General features: G+C 47.1%; 2 non-coding genes across 2 annotated transcripts; both read right to left on the bottom strand.

Annotated features, from left to right (window-relative positions):
- Nucleotides 1-15,305: 15,305 nt before the first annotated feature.
- Nucleotides 15,306-15,377, bottom strand: trnae-cuc (transfer RNA glutamic acid (anticodon CUC)). Its single transcript has one exon. It is a non-coding gene; the product is annotated as a tRNA-Glu (tRNA).
- A 2,518-nt stretch (nt 15,378-17,895) lies between these two features.
- Nucleotides 17,896-17,969, bottom strand: trnan-guu (transfer RNA asparagine (anticodon GUU)). The gene has a single exon. It is a non-coding gene; the product is annotated as a tRNA-Asn (tRNA).
- Between the last annotated feature and the right edge of the window lie 407 nt (nt 17,970-18,376).

Here is an 18,376-nt window from a genome sequence, read left to right as displayed (position 1 = left end):
CTGAACTTGATTTGGGCAAAAATGCCCCATTAATTTTCTCAAAAAGCACCTTTGTGAAACGAGGTTGGGCTGCCTGGAGTATGAATGAGGCAGAAAACAGGGGCGTGAAATGGTTAGCGATCGCGTTGAACAGGTTGACGTGAGTGGTGCGGTGTTAGAGGAATGTCAGCAATAAAGGTAAATTGAAATATTGGGCCAGCTCTCCTCTGAGAACCGAAGGTTTCCAAGTCAGTAGGGGCCTAGAAACAGGAAATAATGCTGTGACAATGCTCCCATGCCTGAAAGGATCTACAGTGATTCGGCAGAGCTTTAAAGTCACGAGGACGAGCGAATGCAGTAGATGAGGTTGCGGCAAATGTGCAGGTAAAGTGCTGCTTCACCTGGAAGAATATTCAGGAGGGAGCAGGTAAATTGTGCTGCTGAGTGAAATCACGGTTCGTGCATGCCACGCGCCAGACAAAAGGCTGAAGGGACCTGTGGAAAACGATGCTGTGCGGAGCAGGAGTGTGCTGGGTCCAAAGAGGCAGATTCATTAGATGCAAACGGGAATTTGGTGGCCATGTTTAAAGTAACAATGTGCAGAATTACATGGAGAAGGCAAGAGAATGATACGAATAGAGACACACGTTTACTTATGTGTCGACCCAGCAGAGCGAAGGTGGACCGCATGGCGTCTATTCAGAGTGAAATCACAAGAGAATGTGGGAAGTTAGAAAAAGTTTATATTTACACAGCCTCCATACGTCTGTGCAACACCATATAAGACGACAGCAGTGGAGATCTTTGACATCAGTCTCGAACGTGCATGCCACGCGCCAGACGAAAGGCTGAAGGGACCTGTGGAAAAGTGCATGCCACGTAGGCGCAGCGTGGCGCAGCGGGAGCGTGCTGGGCCCATAGCCCTGAGGTCGCTGGATCGAAACCATCCTCTGCTATTGTTCAGTGCCTCCTTGAGCGACTTTCCTTTGTGATGGTACTCTGTCCAGCATCTTGCCTTTCAAACGACTTCCTGAGTGTCAAAATGCCCAGTATCATACCAATGCTGTTGCGAAACTCACACCGTTCAAGTAATGTGCTTTTGGAGGTCTGAGGGGTCTTCACCTGTTCTTGGTCGGTTTCCTATGAATTGAATCGCAAAACCACTTCCCTGAGATGCCAATGAGCTGATAAAATTGAAACGCATACCTTGTGGTTTGGTGCCTTCCCTGCAGTAGTTCGCCAAGTCCGTTCCGACGTGAATGACAAGACGATCCGCATGTCAGAAACCGCACCCCGGGGACAGAATGACAAGCAGATGTTCTGGAAACTCTTTGCTGCTTGCAATTCTTGGAGCAAAGTGGAATGTAATTCACACTGAGTAAGTTTCAGCTGGCTCCGAGTCTCCAGTGTACGTTGCTCTCTTTCCCGCCAGCTTAGAGAGAGAACAATAGGAGGGACAAAGGAGTGAATAACGATCCATGTGGGAGGGTGAATAACTGTTAATGGAGACCGTTAGTGACTAACAATAAGTAGTGTCTCGTAGCAGACTATGTGATAACAAGGGCTCGTATGTGTGTGGTAGGGGTCAAGGACACGGGGGATTTCAGGCCCTAAAGTCATGGAAATCGATCTTGAAGGCCGGAGGGCTGTACGGTTTTGAAGTGGAATATGAGGCGTTGTTCTTCCGTCTGGAGCTGAGCTTTGCTGGAACACTGCTGTAAGCCTGAGATGTTGGCCAGGGAACATGGTGGCGTGTTAAAGTGGCAGGAAAGCAGAAGCTCAGGGCCTTTTTTTGCGGGCAGAACCGAGATGTTCTGCGAAGCAGTCATCCAGTTTATACTTCGTGCTCCGTTGGGGAAACGACACTGTGAGCAGCGAATGCAGTAGACTAGGTTGCGGCAAATGTGCAGGTAAAGTGCTGCTTCACCTGGAAGGTATGTTCGAGCCTGGAAGGATATTCAGGAGGGAGCAGGCAAATTGTGCTTCTGAGTGAAATCACGGTTCGTAAAAACAGAATGTGGCAATTTAGACAGAGTTAATATTTGCTCGTCGGCGATATTTCTGCCGGTGCGTGATGAGAGCATAACCCAGAAGGGAAACCATCTTCCCTCTTCACTCAATGTCGAGTTTAGCAGCTTTCCCGTATAACGGCGCACTGTTGTGCACCTCGCCTTCTCATCTGCTTCCCAAAAAACTTCGACGTAAATATTTCACATTGATACACAGGCCCAGTATGCAGAGTTGAGATGACACACCCGTGGAGGTCTGCGGGGTCTTCTCCTGTTCTCTGTACCCTATGTTGAGCAGGGCAATACTTGTCACTGGTCACTCCGGTGTCAGAGAAAAGTTTAGAAAGAAAACGGTTTAATTTTCTGCCAGTAGAGAGGGCCCGGTTCCTGGGGACGGGCAAACGGCAGCAGAGAGACAGAATGAGAAGCAGCTGTTCATACAGTCATAGAGATGTACAGCATGGAAACAGACCCTTCGGTCCAACCCGTCCATGCCGACCAGATATCCCACCCCAATCTACTCCCACCTGCCAGCACCCGGCCCATATAACTCCAAACCCTTCCTATTCATATATCCATCCAAACGCCTCTTAAATGTTGCAATTGTACCAGCCTCCGCCACTTTCTCTGGCAGCTCATTCCATACACGCACCACCCCCTGCGTGAAAAAGTTGCCCCTTAGGTCTCTTTTATATCTTTCCCCTTTCACCCTAAACCCTAAAGCCCTCTAGTTCTTGACTCCCCGACCCTAGGGAAAAGATTTTTCGTATTTATCCTATCCATGCCCCTCATAATTTTGTAAACCTCCATTAAGTCACCCTTCAGCCTCCGACGTTCGAGAGAAAACAGCCCCAGCCTGCTCCTCAGCGGGAGCGTGCTGGGCGCATAACCCAGAGGTCGATGGATCGAAACCATCCTCTGCTCTTGTTCAATGTCTCCTTGAGATACTTTTCTTTGTGATGGTACTCTGTTCAGCATCTTGCCTTTCAAACGACTTCCTGAGTATCATATCGATAATGTCGCGAAACTCACACCATTCAAGTAACGTGCTTTTGGAGGTCTGAGTGGTCTTCTCCTGTTCTTCGTCTGCTTCCTATGAACTGAATCGCAAACCCACTTCTCTGAGATGCCAATGAGCTGATATGCATACCTTGTGGTTTCGTGCCTTCTCTGCCGTAATTTGCCTCGCCGGTTCGGACGTGAATGACAAGACAATCAGCATGTCAGAAACTGTATCACCATTCAGGCACAATCTCTTAGTATTCGGACAGATATCACTGATTGTGAATCACCTCAGAGAGAGACAAGTGGCAGAGAGTCATCGAGGACACAATGAGCTGGACCGCCTCTGCCGGCGGGAGAATGATGCTACGTGTTTATGCCATCCCGCTGCCTGTCTCTGGGACAGAGAGGCTGAGGGAGCAACAATGGTTCATTTTTAACCGTCCCTTCCGTGTTGGACCGCCTGCAGTCCCTCAGCTCAGGGCCGTGGAGATGACTCTCAGTGAGTGAAGGTTTCACTCGGATTCCCTTCATCTGGGGCACTTGGGGCTCAAATGTTAACTGCTGCGCGGTCGCAGCAAAGAAAGCGATGCCACTTTGCAACAGACTTTCCGTAAGATTGCTGCATGAAGACGAATTCTGAACACCAAGCAGGCTGCACAACAATGTGCTCATATGAATTTACTTGAGGGAAGAGTCTTCGGTGTCCATTTCACTCTGCCCCGCCAGCTTAGCATCTTTCTATCTCTCCGATAACAGACGTTTGGAGGAAATTCACAATCAAAGTTCCTCACTTCCCACGCATTAGTTTAAGTGATAACTCTCACCCGAAGGGATTGGGAGATAAAGAGCAGAAGAACGAATAGATTCTTCCCTCCCTCCAGAAAAACGTACAAGTAGAAACAAATTGGTTTAATTATCCGCCAGTGGAGACAGACCAGTTCCTGGGGATGAGACAAACATCAGCGTCTCGGGGACAGAATGATAAGGAGATGTTCTGGAAACTCTTTGCTGCATGCAATTCTTGGAGCAATGTGGAATGTATTTCACACTGAGCAAGTTTTAGCTGGCTCAGAGTCTCCAGTGTACATTGCTCTCTGAGTTTATATTTGAACATCGACGATATGTCTCCACAACCGCACATGACACTACAGCAGTGAAGATCTTTTGACGTCATTCTCGAACATGCAAGTCACACGCCAGATGAAAAGCTGAATACTTCTCTGGAAAAGCTACCGTGCAATTCAGGAGAATGGCACAGCGGGTGCATGCTGGGATCATAACCCAGAAACAAAACCATTATCACCTATCCACTTAATGTCGTCTTTAGCAGCTTTCCCGTATAACGGCGCTCTGTTCTTTTCCTTGCCATGTCATTTGCTTCCCAAAACTTCGGGTATCTGAGCTCAATATATCACATCGATACACAAGTCAAATTTACACAGTTGCGCTGGCACCCTTGTGGACCGCTGAGTTGTCTTGTCCTGTTCTCTGTCTGTGTGTCCTGATCTCGTGTGAAACCTCTTCCCTCAGTTGGCAATGAACCGGTGAAGTTGAAACACATGACTTGCTGTTTTAGTCAATTTCCTGCAGGAAAGAAACCAACAGCCATGTAATAAAAGACTTTCTGCAGGATTGCTGTGTCAAGACAAATTCTGAACACCAAGAAGGCTGGACAAAAACGCTCTCATATCAATTTCCCTGAGGGAAGAGTCTCCGGAGTCCGTTTCTCTGTCCCGACAGCACAGCATCTTTCTGTCTCTCCGTTAACAAGACCTTTGGATCAAGTTCAAAGTTGCCCATTTCCTACACATGACTGTAACTGACTTAACCTGCCTCACGTAACAGTGTGAGAGAGCAGAAGAGTGAATGGGCTCTGCCTTCCACCAGCACAGCTTGTAAGTAGAAACAAAATGGTTCAATTATCCAACAGTGGAGAGAGCCCGGCTCCTGGGGACAGTACAAACAGCAGCGTCCTGGGAGCAGGGAGACAGATTGAGAAGCAGATGTTCTTGAAACTCTTCCCTGCTTGCAATTCTGGGAGCAATGTACAATGAATTTCGTACTGAGCAAGTCTCAGCTGCTTCAGGAGGTGGCTGCTCCCATGGCTGGCGGCTCGTTAGTCTGCGATGTGATTCTAGCTTTGGGTCTTCGAGCATATACAGCCGTGTGAGAGTTCCCGGGTTCCAATCCCAGGCGAACCATCATTCCTTAAATTGATATGAGCAAAAATGCCCGATCAATTTTGTCAATTAAAGCCGCTTCGTTAATTTAGATCGGACTGCCTGAATTTGGGACGGCGCAGAGCTGCTATTGCGGTGAACACGGCGAAGGGAAACACGTGGTGAAAGTGAGAACAAGTATTGCAGATTTTTCGCCCGCGCAATCCGAGTCTGAATGAATCCTCCACCTGTATTACGCTCAATTCTGAGGGTGATACTTCAGGAAGCGGGGAAGTGAAGTCATTGCAGACGGCGCTGAACAGGTTAACGTGAATGGTACCGTCCTGAGGAATGTCAGCAATGAAGGGAGATTGGAAAGTTTGGGGCAGCTCTCTTTGGTGAACAGAGGACTGAAAGCTGGTCTGATTGAAGTTTTCCACGTCATGAGGGTTTTAGACAGAGGAAATAATGCAGTGAAAATGCTCCCAGGCCTGAAAGGATCGAGAACGATTTGGCAGAGATTTAAGGTCATCAGGAAAATAAGTAAAAGTGACATTAGGAAGACCGTTTTCGCACAGGGAGTGGGGTCAGTAAGTCGCTGTCTGACAGTGACAAAGAAGCAGATTCAATGGACACAAAAGGGAATTCGGTGGGCATGTTCAATGTAACAATGTGCAGATTTACAGGGAGAAGGCGACAGAATGAGACACTTATTTACATATTGCGTTGAGCCAGCAGAGCTAAGGTGGGCTGCATGGCCTCAGTCTGCACTGTCACACATTTCGTGATTCTGAGTGAAATCGGAGTTGGACCAACAGAACGTGGGAAATTTGACAATGGATATATTCTGCCCAACAGGATACTCCATCACAGCAATGAAGGTGTTTTGACATCATTCTCGAAGGTACATGACACAATGCAGATTCAAAACCGAGTATTCCTTTGAATCACTGAGTAATTTGTTTACAGTTATTCAGTTGAGGTGAGCGGAGTTGCGCATTGGGAACCACTCCAGTTGATAGGTCGAAGCCGTTTTCTCCTGTATGATAGTCCCACCAGCACTCCAATTTGCTGTGCTTCCAGTCAGTAGATGCGGATTTCTATCCCATACTGATACACAGGCCACGATGACCCAGCTGTGGTGACAATTTTGTGAAGGTCTGAGTGCTCTTCTCCAGTTCTCTGTCTGGCTGCTATGATCCGAATCATCAAACCTCTCTTCTCCGAGATAGGAATAAACTGGTGAAGGTGAAACACATCAGTTGCGGAGTGTTCCATGCGCAGGAGGCCCTGCAGTAATTCCCCACGCTGTTTCACACAGCAACATCCTCTCGGTAAATTACGCTTGGCAAAAAAAATCGATTGAACCAAATCAGTGTCCGCCACTGGATTTTACTGACACCGTTGATAAAATTCAGGCTCACCGTTAATGTGGAGAGGGGCCGTCAGACTAGGGTTTCCGCTCCTTCTGATGAATAAAGATAATTTTAACTGTGTCCAGTGAGAGGAAAGGATTTGCTGTTGGTGAGAAACATTTCTATCTGAACTCGCTGTCACTCTCCTGATAGATTGAAACATAAAGACGGAAGTCTCTGGATTATGTTGTAAGAATATTGGTATTATGTTATTCACACCGCACTGTCACCAACTGAACGAAGCGGCTGCCAGAGGGAGACGGCTGTGTTTAAACCCCGTGATGAACTGGGGGAGATGAGCATTTAGCCCAACAACGACGTCAGTGAATCTGACGTAATTCAAACACGCCATCTTCCGATCTGGAGTCAGACACGCTACCTTTCAGCTACACGGTCACGGATGGCTCCTTCCTTCTATTCATACTTCAGGGAAGTGATCGCACTGCAATGATTTTACATTATGAGTAACAACGGAGATAAATAGTTCATGTCTGTTCTGTCTCTCCCCCCTCTCCTTCTGTCTCCCGAAACAATTGCCAACTCTACCTCAATAAAAAGTTGAAAGAACTGTGGATGCTGTATATCAGAAACAAAAAAGACAGGAGTTGCCGGTGACCCTTCCACAGAACTGATTGTAATTGGGAAAACGTTGGTTTATATGCAGGAGATATTGTGGGAGGAAGGCGGATGCAGTAAATGACAGATCAGGACAGACCCCAAAGCGAGGGAAGAATTGTTGGACAGGAAAGGGAGTTGATAACGATCCGTGTGGGAGGGTGAATGGTGACTGTTCGTGGCTCAGAATACATAGTGTGCAATGACAGACTGCGTGATAACAAGTCTTGGTGTGTATGGTCGGGACGAGGATACTATGGATTTCAGGCCCTAGAATTATTGAATTCGATATTGGGACCGGAGGGATGTATGGTCCCCAAGTGAAATATTCGGTGTTCTTCGTTCTGCTGGTGCTGAGCTTCACTGGAACACGACAGCAAACCTGAGACAGAGATGTTGGCCAGGGAACAGGATGGGGTGTGGAATTGGCAGGCAACTGGAAGCTCAGGGTCTTTTTGCGGGCAGAACGTAGATGTTCTGTGCATCAGTTACCCAGTTTATGTTTCGTTTTCACCAATGTAGAAGAGGCCACATTGTGAGCAGCAAATGCAGTAGACTGGGTTGTGGGAAGAGCAGGTTAAGTGCCGCTTCACCTGGAAGGTAAGTTTGGCCCTTGGATAGTGAGGAGGGAGCAGGTAAATGGGCTGGTGTCACACATTCGGCAGTTGCAAGGTAAAGTGCCGTTGGACTATTGGGGTGGGAATGGGGTTAGGGTTGATTGGAATGAAGGAAGAGTTGACCCAAGCTATAACTTCTGCCCATTTACTTATCCGCCAAATAGAGAAATTTTTTAAGTGTGCACAAGGAAATTTTCTAATTCACAATGAGGATGTACATACTGGCGAGGGTGCAAAACCTAAGGGCCAGAAACCATAATTCTATTAACATTACAATAGTGATTCAAAGTAATATATCAGATCTAAAAGTTGAAGTTCTAAATTGGAGGAAGACTCAGGTATTAGGCAAGATCTTTCAAAAGCTGATTGGGGGCAGTTGTTTGCAGGTTAAAGGACTGCTGGAAAATGGGAAGCCTTCAAATATGAGATAACAAGAGTCCACACACAGTATATTCCTGTTAGGGTGAAAGGAAAGGCTGGTAGGTGTAGGGAATGCTGGATGACCAGAGAAATTGTGATTTTGGAAAAGATAACGAAGGATTCATACGTCAGGTATTGACAGAGAGATCGAGTGAATCCTTAGAGAATAAAGACAGTACAGCATACTTAAGAGAGAAACCATGAGGGCAAAAAGGGGACATGAGATAGCTTTGGCAAATAGAGTTAAGGATAACCCAAAGGATTTTTTATAAATACGTTAAGGCCAAAAGTATAACAAGGGAGAGAATAGCGCCCCTCAAAGATCACCAAGGCAGCCTTTGTGTGGAGCTGCAGTCGATTGGATTGGGCGGGGAGGGGGGTGGGGGGATACTCAACGGATTTTGTGCATCAGTGTTTACTGTGGAGAAAGGCATGGAAGATATAGAATGTGAGAAAGTAGATGGTGACATGTTGAAAAAATTCCCATATTACAGATGAGAAATTGCTGGATATCTTGAAATGCAGAGAAGTGGATAAATCCCAAGGACCTGATCAGGAGTACCCTAGAACTCTGTGGGAAACTGGGGAAGTGATTGCTGGGCCTCTCACTGAGATATTTGTGGCATCAATAGTCACAGGTGAGGTGCCGGAAGGCTGGCGGGTGACTAACGTGGTGCCACTATTTAAGAAATGTGGTAAGGAAAAGTCAGGGAACTATAGACCAGTGAGACAGATATCCGTGACGGGCAAGTTTTTGGAGAGAATCCTGACAGATAGGATTTACATGTATTTGGAAAGGCAAGAATTGATTAAGGATAGTCAACATGGCTTTATGCTTGGGAAAGCATGTCTCACGAACATGATTGAGTTTTTTGAAGAAGTACAAAGTGGATTGATGAGGGCAGAGCGATGGACGTGATTTATATGGACTTCAGGAAGGCATTCATCAAGGTTCCACAAGGGAGACTGGTGAGCAAGGTTTAATCTCATGGCATGCAGTGACAACTCGCCATTTGGATACAGAACTGGCTAGAAGGCAGAAGACAGAGGGTGGTGATGGAGGGTTGCTTTTCAGACTGAAGGCCTGTGACCAATGGTGTACCACAAGGATCGATGCTGGGTCCGCTAGTTTATGTCATTTATATAAATGATTTATATGTAAACGGAGGAGTATAGTTAGTCAGTTTGTAGATGACACCAAAATTGGAGGTGTTGTGGACAGCAAAGAAGGTTACCTCAGATTAAAATGGGACCTTGATCAGATGGGCCAATGAGCTGAGAAGTGGCAGATGGAGGTTAATATAGATAAATATGAGGTGCTGCATTTTGGAAAAACAAATCAGAGCAGGACTTTTACACTTCATGGGAAGTTCCTTGGAAGTGTTGCTGAACAAAGAGACCTTGGAATTCAGGTTGATCGTTCCTTAAAAGTAAAGACGCAGGCAGATTGGGTAGTAAAGAAGGTGTTTGGTATGCTTTCCTTTGTTGGTCAGAGCATCGAGGATAGATGTTAGGACCTCATGTTGCCACTGTACATAACATTGGTCAGGCCACGTTTGGAATATTGCATGTAGTTTTGGTCTGCTTCCTGTCGGAAAGATGTTGTGAAACTAGAAAAGGTGGAGAAAAGATTTACAAGGGTGTTGCCAGGGTTGGATGGTTGAGCTATACGGCGAGGCTGAATCCACTCTTTTCTCTGGAGCGTCGGAGGCTAAGGGGTGACCTTATAGAGGTTTATAAAATCATGAGGGATATGGATAGGGCAAATAGACAAGTTCTTTTCCCTGTGATGGGGGAGTCCAGAACTAGAGGGAATAGTTTTAGGAAGGGGAGGGGAAATATATAGAATGCACTTAAGAGGCAACCTTTTCACGCAGAGGGTGATGCATGTACGGCATGAGCTGCCGGAGTAAGTGGTGGAGGCTGTATAATTACAGCATTTAAAATGCATCTGGATGTGTATAAAAATAGGAAATATTTATGGGGATTTGGGCCAAGTGTTGGCAAATCGGACTTGATTAGGTTAGGATATCTGGGCTGCATGGACGAGTTGGACCGAAGGGTCTGTTTCCATGCTGTACATCTGTGTCACTCTGTGAGACTCCATGGGATTATTCAGGAGAAAGTGAGGACTTCAGATGCTGGAAATCAGAGCTGAAAATGTGTTTCTGGAAAAGCGCAGCAGGTCAGGCACCATCCAAGGAGCAGAAGAATCGACGTTTCGGGCATGAGCCCTTCTTCAGGAAGTTTTAGCTATAAACTATAAACATTCCCTTAGTTAAACATTGTGAAGTGTGAAGCCATTGTTTTAGTCCCGAAGTTCGACTTGAGCTCCCCGCTCCCCCATCCCAGTAACCCTGTTGACAGCCTTCGTGTCACATTTAAAACTAGGATCAATAGATTCGTGATCAGTTGGGGGATGAACAGTTATAGGAAAAGGGCAGGAAAGTGCAAGTGGAGAATGTCAGATCAGCCACAATCCTATTGAATGGAGAAACAGGCTCAAGGGGTTGAATGGCTTTTTCCTGTTCCTATTTCTTATGGTTCCCGAGCCCTTACCTCTGAAACAGGGTCCTGGCTTCAGTGTGTGCCATTACTGAGAGTGCTGATGTTCCCTTGTGTAATATCAACAACTTAGCAGCTGCTGAAACCTCTTGCTCCTTTGTTACCTCTAAACACAATATGCCAATATGTCCAGGGGAGGTGATGGCCGAATTTATTGTCACCAGACTATTCACCCAGGTAATGTCCTGCGGACCTGGGTTCAAAACCGACCACGGCAGATGGTTGAATCTGGATTCAATATAAAACTGGAATTAAGAGTCTAATGATGAAGCTGTTGTGGTTTGTTGTAAAAACTTATCTGGTTTCCTGCTCTCCGAACCTGATCTGATCTGATCTACATGTGATTTCAGATCCACTGTCATCTGGTTGAATCTTCACTGCCCTTTCAGTCAATTCTTAAAGCTCACCTTTTTTAACTATGATGTTGCCAGAATGATTTATAGACGGCATAGGCTGGGACTTTCTTTCACTGGAGTGTAGGAAGTTGAGGGTGGAGGTGATGGAGGTTTATGAAGTCATGAGGGACAAATATAAGGTGAATAACCAGCGTCTTTTCCTGAAGGGTAGGGAGTTCAAAGTCTGGGAGTATATTTTTAAGATGAGAGTGAGAAGATTTAAAAAGGACGGAGGGGGGCAACGTTTTTTACATTGAAGGTGGTTCGTGTGTGGAATGAACTGTCAGAGAACGTGGTGGATGCAGGTCATGTTACAATGTTTAAAATTATTTGGATAAGTACATATGAGCCACACACAGGCAGGTGAGTCTAATCTTCCCCCAGATATTCAAAGGGACAGCCAGTCAGAGGGGGGGCAGGGCCATGCCTATCGTTGTTGTGTGGCATGTGTGACAGCTGCAACAAGACGTCCCAAATCCTGTGCTCAATGCTCTGACCAATGAAAGCAAGCATGCCAAAAGCCCTCTTCACCACCCTGTCTACCCATGACTCCATTTTCTAGGTGCTAATAACCCGCAACCCTCGATCTCTCTCAGTTTTGGTCCCCTTGGTGTTCTGACTTCTGACTTCTTCAACTCTGGGTTTGTGTTGAACTTGATGGGATACTTTGTCCAACTCAGCATGTTTAAACAGTATCTCTCAGAGGGATTCATCTGAAACTTTTCAGGAGGTGAGCTCAACAAGATTGAACTATTCAAAGTTACTTGGACTCTATTTTAAAGTTACATTAGGACCAGTCGTCAGAGACACATGCAGCATGGAAACAGACCCTTTGGTCCAACTTGTCCATGCTGACCTGATATCCTAAATTAATCTAGTCCCATTTGACAGCACCTGACCCATATACTCTGGCAGCTCATTTCATATATATACCACTCGCTGCATGAAGAAGTTGCCCATTTAATATATTTGTCTCTTACCCTAAACATCTGCCCTCTAGTTCTGGACTCCCCCATCCCAGGGAAAAGACCTTGTCTATTACCCTGTCCATGCCCGTCATGATTTTGTAACCTCTATTAGGTCACTTCTCTGCCTCTGATGATCCAGTGAAAACAGTCCCAGCCTATTCAGCCTCTCCCTGTAGCTCAAATCCTCCAAACCCCTGCAACATTCCCGTAAATCGTTTCTCACAGAGACGTCAACGTTTCAGTCCTGAGGAAGGGTTAATACCCAAAACCCTGACTACTCCATATCCTGGTGCTGCCTGGTTTGCTGTATTCTCCCAACCTCCTCCTTGCCTATTTCGGCGTGCAGTGTGTAGTGGCTCAGTGGTTACGACTGCAGCCTCACAGTGCCAGGGACCCCGGTTTGATTCCAGCCTTGGGTGACTGTCTGTGAGGAATTTGCACATTTTCCCAGTGTCTGCGTGGGTTTTCTCTGGGTGATTCTGTTTTCTTTAATAAACCAAAGATGTGAAGGTCTTGTAGATTTGCCATGCTTTCTTGCCCGTAGAGGTAGGTACATTAGTCAGATGGAAATGAGTCTGGATGGGTTACTCTTCCGAGGGTCGGTGTGGACTTGTTGGGACAAATGGCCTGTTTCACACTGAAGCTAATCCCATCTGCGCTACATTTGTCACTACCGAATGACAGAGTAGACTCGACAGGCCGAATGGCCTAACTTCTGCTCCGATGGTCTTACGGTCTTAGGATTCTCTGGATCATTTCATTTGGCAATGTGCAGTCCCGGGCTCAATGAGCAGCAGTGTCCACTAAAGGCAAAGCTGATAGGATGGTTGAACTCCTACAATGTGGAAACAGGTCCTTCAGCCCAACACATCTGCACTGATCTTTCGAATAGTAATCCAGTCAGATCCATTTTCCTACCCTCCCTAAATTGCACACAGACCCCGACGGGTGGAATTATTCCTGGGTTCTTGGTGCCATGAGGCAGCAGTGCAATCCATGAGCCACCATGGGGTTGTGGTTGTGGGGTGTAGGGCAGGCAATTGAAGTCCAGCAGAAAACTAAAACAGCACACCTCCTCTCCCACTGCACCCACTGTCAGGACTGGCAGGATGTTCAGTCCTGGGGGGTGACCCAAGGCAGCGTCGCGGGTGTGTTCTGATTGCTGGGAGCTTTGGTGCCCCTGCTGGTGCTTCCGCAAGTTGCAGGAAAAGATGAACCTCTTCGCACACTCGGGCGAGCTGAAGGGCCTCACCCCAGTGTGGACACACTGGTGCTTCAGCAGAGCGGAGGAATTCAGGGCGCACTCAGGGCAGCAGAAAGGCCTCCCCCCTCCGCCACCACCTCCCGCCTCCGCCACCCCGGGTGGATCAGCTGGTGCTTCAGCAGTGTGGAGGAGCGGGTAAAGCCCTTCCTATACTCGGGGCAGGAGAACGGCTTCTCCCCGGTGTGAATGGACTAGTGTCTCAGCAGGGTTGAGGAACTGCTGAAGGCCTTCCTGCACTTAGGGCAACTGAACGACATCTCCCCGATGTGGACCCACTAGTGGGCCAGCAGTTCGGAAGAAAGATCAAAGCCCTCCCTGCACTCGGGGCAGAAGAACTGCCTCTCCTCAGTGTGGACCGACTGGTATCACAGCAGGTGGGAAGAACTGCTGAAGGCCATCTCGCACTTGGGGCAGGAGAACAGCCTTCCCCGGTGTGGACCAACTGGTGCATCAGCAAGGCAGAGGAATCACTGAAGGCCTTCCCACACTCAGGGCAGCAGAAGGGCCTCTTCCCCTCTGTGGGCCCATTGGTGCTTCAGAATCCTTTCAAATTTCACAATATCCTTCTGATAGGAGGGAGACCAGAATTACATACAATATTCCAAAAGTGGTCTAACCAATGTCCTGTACAGCCACAACATAACTTTCCAACTCCAACACTCAGTTAGAGGATTACGAAAGCTTTCAAAACCCACAAAAAAAAAACAGGAAAGAATGGAGGAAAAAACCAAATTTTTGAGAGTCAGCTTGGAAGCATCAATGAGAAATCGGCAGACGTGGTTTATTGGGTACCTGTTCTCCTTAAATATACTATATACGTATTTCTCTTGTGCTCTTCGTAATTTCTCTGTGCTGCAGTGTGTAGCGGCTCGTTGAAATAATGTCCTGTTGAATCTTCGTTTGTGGGTGTTGGGATGATTGCTTCTGTGGTTTAGTATTTGGTTTGTGTGTGTTGTTTTTCTGTCGACGCTTGTTTGAAGTTCCGCATTGACTGTTCGCTCTAATGTGACATCTAGAAATGGCACTGTGTGGATGTTTTCCTCCCCTTCAAACCAGGAGCCCCCCTCAGGCCCAAAGTCTCACCACTTGGTCCACCAATATAAAGACTCGTCAAAGGCCTCCACTGAAGACTAAAACATCAAGTCGAAGATTCACACCACTCCATTTCCTCCATCCAAGAATTCCTGAAAACCAAAGACACTAAGATTGAAGAGGATGTAATAATGATGTCCTTTGACATAACAGCCCTGTTCAATCTATTAACATCAACGTGGCCAAAGAAAACTGAAGACACTACTCGAACAACCAAAGACACAAACACAGCACCAACTTCATCAGCAAACATAGCACTGTCAACCTCGTGGAACTGTGCCTTACCACCCACTTCATATTCAGTAACAAGCCCTACAAACAAATCAAAGAAACATCCATGAAACCACCAGTATCAGGATTCCTAGCAGAAGCAATAATGCAGAGACTCGAACAAACAGCCCTTTCGACAATCCAACCCAAACTTTGAGTCCGCGACAGCGATGACACTTTTGTCATCAGAAAATAAAACAAATTAAAGGAAACCTACAACACCATCAACAATTTCCTTACTGGTATAAAATTCACAAAAGAGGCGAACAACAACAAAGTGCCATTTCTAGATGTCACAGTACAGCGAACAGTCAATGGTAAAATCAAACCAGTGTCTACAGGAAGACAACGCACGTGAACCAAGAACTTAACTACAGAAGTAATCATCCCTACACATAAAAACAAATCTGAATCAGGTCAGTATTTCAACGAGCCACTGCACACTGCAGCACCCAGGAATTCCGAAGATCAATAAATCACTGCACGGCTCATTTAAGAAGAACAGGCAACCTTCCAACGCTCTGAAAATTGCCTCCCTGACCGGGAATCGAACCCGGGCCGCAGCGGTGAGAGCGCCGAATCCTAACCACTAGACCACCAGGGAGATGCGCCTCGACGCTGACAGCTCTACTGAAAATTTCTTTCCTGCCCCGAAATCGAATCCGGGCCACGGTTGTTCGAAGGCTTTCACCTGTGCATCCATCAATGTCATTTCTTGTATCAATTGCTCCCGATGCGGTCTCATCTACATTGGGGAGACTAGAGACTCCTCGCAGAGTCAAGTCACAGCGCTTGAAGGAACATCTTCAGGACACCCGCACCAATCAACCCCATCGCCATCTGGAACAACATTTCAAACCCCCTCCCAGTCTGCCGAGGACATGCAGGTCCTGGGCCTCCTCCATCGCCGCTCCCTCCCCACCCGATGCCTGGAGGATGAACGTCTTACCTTCCGCCTCAGATAAATTCAACCCCAGGCCATCAATGCGGACTTCGCCAGTTTCCTCATTTCCCCTCCTCCCACCTTACCTCAGTTCCAACCTTCCAACTCAGCGCTGTCCTCATGACCTGTCCGACCCGCCAATCTCTCTTCCCACCGACCCGCTCCACCCTCCTCTCTGACCTGTCACTTCCGTCCCCTCCGCCATTCACCTACTGTACTATTTGATACCTTCGGCCCAGCACCCTCCAATTTATCTTTCTACCCTGGAGGCGTCATGCCTTTATTCCTGATGAAGGGCTTTTGCCCGAAACGTCGATTTTCCTGCTCCTCGGAAGCTATCTGACCTGCTGTGCTTTTCCAGCACCACTCTGATCTAAACTCTGGTTTACAGCATCTGCAGTCCTCACTTTTGCCTACCCAATAAACTCAGTGTGCCAATGACACATCAACAAACTTACACAAGCAGACACAACGTCTGCAGAGGCCCTAGCCACATTACTTTACATTAAAGACATCTGGGAAATGATGTCCAGACAACTCAACCCTCTCAGCATCATGGCAGCCCACAAACCTACCAACAGACTGAAACAGCGGCTAATGAACCTGAAATACCCGATACAAACAACCAGCAAACGAATGTTATTTACAAAATACCATACAAGGAAATATATACATGAACTCTGCCACACAGTTCTCTGTGGCAAGAAACGCTGGGATGAGAGAAGGAAGATTTTTTCAGCCAAAACGAATCAGCACTGACTGGACAGCCATTTAAAATCAACGCTGTCAGCCCAGGATGGAAGATCCGAAGGGATGTACCGTTTTCTTATTTCCTGAAGATTTACAAAGCTGAGACTGGGTTTTGGTGTTTGTTCGCTTTCCACTCCCAAGAGCCGCAGTGGTTGGGGCGGTGTTTTGGGGAAAGAGCAATGTGCCGGTGAGCAGCGTGAGGGGCTATTTCAGCTTCCCCTCCTCTGACAGCGCTGTGACTTGACTCTGATGTTCTCAGGGACACTGACTGACGCGAGACAGTGAAAGGAGTCTTGTTCCTGCAGATCGGGAATTCAAACCGTATGCCGGCTTCAGCACAATGAGAAAGATTAATTGGGGTGTGTGAAGAAGCTGTGAGCTGCATTTCAAACAGGTAGGTGGAGTCAGAAGCGTCATCCATTGCGTCTTGGCACTGTGCGTTCCTGACGCCGCCATGCTGCAGAGTTCTGACGTTAACACGGACATGCGCAGCAATGGGAACATTCACAATGTGAACAACCAAAGATAATCACCGTCACTGATTCCCTTCCACAGGCTCAACTTTGTGAAGCAGTATCTTTCACTGGCAAATAAAACACCTTTGTCCTCAGGTGCCTGCTTCATTTCGATCATGACTTCACGCCCCTCACTGGTCGAGTCTCATTTCCAAATACTTGGCTCATCGCCTCAAAAGCAGCTCTGTGGGTATCTGCTTGTTCCACCCTGACATGCAGTGGGCTACAGATTCCCGACCAGTCCCAATGTGATTGAAATACTTCAACCGCTCCACTGATTTGCATTTTTAAAAAACCGTGGAGCAATCTCCCTTTCTTTTTGACGACAGTTCTCAACTGTAGTCGGCAGGGTTCACACCTGCGTGGGGAAACCGCAATGGATTTCATGTCCATCGCATTCACCACTCGGCCCATCAATACAGAACCACACTGACAGCTTAATTTCCCAGGTCTCTCTGCCTGTGGAGCTGAGAAAGAGTGAATCATTGCAGAGTTTGTTTGAATCCAATCACTTCACAGGTTTCAAAAGGGTTAAATATCTGCAAATGGCGAGTCTGGATGTTTCATCCCAAAAGATGAAATGGACGGTCAGTTAAAAACAAGAACAGAAATTGCAGGAGCAACTCAGCAGGTCAGGCAGCATCCGTGAAAAGAGAATCAGAGACAACATTTCAGAATTCTTTTTTCCCTCATCCAGGTTCAGCCAAACCTGCTGAGTTTTTCCAGCAGTTTCGCTTTCTGTCTCGCATTCTCAGCACCCACAGTCCTTCACGTTAGAAATTCAATCAATTCAGAAACCTCTTTGTGCTTCCTCAGTGGAAAAGATTTCCGTTTGGGAAACATTTTCCTGACACCATTAAAAACGTGCACTTTCGCAGCCAAGAAAGCGGTACGAGCGAGAGTAAGAAGCACTCCGTCCCTGGGTGGCTTCGAACCACCAACCTTTCGGTTAACAGCCGAACGCGCTGACCAATTGCGCCACAGAGACAGGTCGGAGTTTCAGCCGCACAGTGTCTTTGAGGACGCTACTATTCAATTCATAATTCAACCCGCCCCGCCCAAAATTGCCATTGTCTTCTATCAGTGTTACTTTTCCATAATAAATCCTTGGACATTCAGTATGGAGACATGGGAACAGCCTGATCCCACCATCTGCAGGCACATCCATGTCACGAGGAACGAGCTCTCCTACACTGGGACCGTCACCCTCCGAGCCTTTCAGTGTTTTGCCTCTACCCGAATTTCCTCATTGGCCCCGAGCCGAGAAGGGGTTTGAATTCCTGACGTGCAGAGAATTCCTTCAATGTCTCGGGTCAGTTCATGTCCCGAGAATATCAGAGTCAATCAGCCTCTTAAACAAAGGGACGGTGTCTGGACTGTCTCTGCTCAGTCGGA

Source organism: Chiloscyllium punctatum, chromosome 36 (genome assembly GCF_047496795.1).
Source record: "Chiloscyllium punctatum isolate Juve2018m chromosome 36, sChiPun1.3, whole genome shotgun sequence".
In the NCBI taxonomy this organism is placed as follows: Eukaryota; Metazoa; Chordata; class Chondrichthyes; order Orectolobiformes; family Hemiscylliidae; genus Chiloscyllium; species Chiloscyllium punctatum.
The sequence above is the reverse complement of the archived record's forward strand: the minus strand, read 5'-3'. Positions and strand labels throughout refer to the sequence as shown.